This window comes from Egretta garzetta, unplaced genomic scaffold, assembly GCF_000687185.1.
Source record: "Egretta garzetta isolate BGI_Z169 unplaced genomic scaffold, ASM68718v1 scaffold120, whole genome shotgun sequence".
Taxonomy (NCBI): Eukaryota; Metazoa; Chordata; class Aves; order Pelecaniformes; family Ardeidae; genus Egretta; species Egretta garzetta.
Genome location: NW_009258270.1, coordinates 163780 through 165842, shown reverse-complemented (window position 1 = coordinate 165842; position 2063 = coordinate 163780).

Genomic DNA, 2063 nt, shown 5'->3' with positions numbered 1-2063 from the left:
GCCGTCCCCATGGCTTGGGGCCGGGTGGTGACATTGGGCTGCAAACCCACCACCGGCAGCGGGATGCGGGGAGGATCAGGCTCACCCCGGTCGCCTTTTGGTGTTGGGTCCTGCCCAGGTGGGATTTGTTCGCACAAGGCCTGTCGGGGCGTTGTGCCGTGGCCTGATCGCTGCTTGCTGGGCCCAGGAGATGGCAGCAGACGGTGCCTGGCTGCCCAGCACAGAGCCCCAGTCTGTATTTTTTAACCTCGATTTATAAAATCCAGCAGCTACACCCAGCTTGCCCTGTGCAAACAGCCTTCCCCCAGTCAGCGTTTCCACCAGCCTGGCCTGGGGGACGTGCGTGGCAGCGAGCGATGCCTGGGCACTAGGTGCAGCCCTTACCTTGGGAATGAGCTGATGGGAAAAAAAAAAATAAATGCGTCCCTCCTTCCATCTTCCAGCCTTGGGAAGGAAGGGGGCAGTACATTTCCAGCAGTAAATTTCCGCGGACTGACAGCCAGCAGGTACTCAATGCCCGACTAAAACACCTCCAGCGTCCAGCGCCACCTGACCACGGTTTTCAGCCCTGGGCTTTTCTCAGTTGCTGGTTTTCTTAAGACACGGTTTTGAAAGGAAAAACCCTTGCCTCTGTAGAGCAAAAGAATTCAAAAGGGAGTTGCTGGGATCGCTCCAGGGCTGCCTCTGAGCTGCTCAAAGGACTGGGCAGGCCCTGGGCTTTTCAGCTCTTTGAAAAAGCCCTGGCTCCCCCGCGGGCTCGCAACAGTTTGCTTGGCCGCCACGGGAAGGCACCATCCAGGGTTTCTCCAGCATTTCGATGGGTTTTGACATTTAAGGCAAGAATGCCTTGACTTTTTCCAGCATCTTCTCTCACAGGGAAGGTTTCCAAGCCACGTGTGAGGCTGAGGAGCTCTAATCCCACCAGGGACTGAAAGCTGCCCCCCGGACAGCTGGTGCAGGGCAAGCAGACGCCGGCCCCACAAGCGAGGGAGGGGGGTGTTCCACGTGCCCCCCGGCCCTGCTGCTGCTGCCCAGTGCTGCCACAAAGCGCCATGCCCCGCGGCCCGGGGAAACAACCCTCCCGTTGCGAGGGGTGGGCTGCCCACGCGAGGGGAGGCGTGGAGCCGTCCCCGCAGTGCACGGCCCCCCATTGAGACGCTGCCTTGCTAACCCTGCTCCTGGGGGGGGGATTTCTCACGGACAGCATAGCTGGGACAGGCCAAAACTCCTACTCTTCCCCAAAATGAAGGGCTTGAGATCGAGGTTTTGGGTGCTGGCTGGGGGGCCAGCTCCTGGAAGTGGGGCTTGACGGGCACCTGCCCTTCCCTGGCAAAGACCCTCCCTCACTTTTGGGTCCCTGTGCTGCTTTTTGAGCCTCCAAGGAGTTTCTCAGCACAAGTTTTCCAGCCCATTGCAGGGAACATGAAGGGGAAGCCAAGGCCAGAGCCGAGCAGGCAGTTCCCTACGGGAGTGATGCTGGGACCATCTCCTTCGGGAGCAATTCCACCAACACCATCCAGCTCCACACTCTCCAACTTCGCAGACCTGGCCATCCCACCAGCTCGACACGGTGCGGAAATGTGGAGACAAATAACAGGTATTTCAGAAATAATTCATTGTAATAAAGTATTTCCATTCTGCTGGGAGACAACGCCAAGGAGCCAGACTGCCTGCTTGACAGACGCGGAGGAGTTGCTGTGCGATAGCTAATGGAACAGTTTAAAGAAAGCTCACACGCCCCGTCCCCGAGAGGCTTGTTATTTTCAGAACGAAGCGGGTAAGCCGCAGCATTTTTCCTTTTCCGCTCTTTCCTGAAAGGCAGGTCCCCACACGCCTGGCCTGGCTACGGGTGTGCTGGGAGCTTCCGCAGGGACCCACGGGCACGGCTGCCCCGCCAGCCTGGGTCGGGGGTTCTGCTCCCCAGCACGCTCGGTGCTGGGCAGTTTCCCTGGTGCAGAGCCCTTGGTGTTGGTGCGCCCACCGTGCTTCGGGGTGGCGTTGCTTTGCCTGCTGGGGTGAGGCAGGGAGGGACAGGGATGAGGCATCCCCAAAGCATCCTCGCC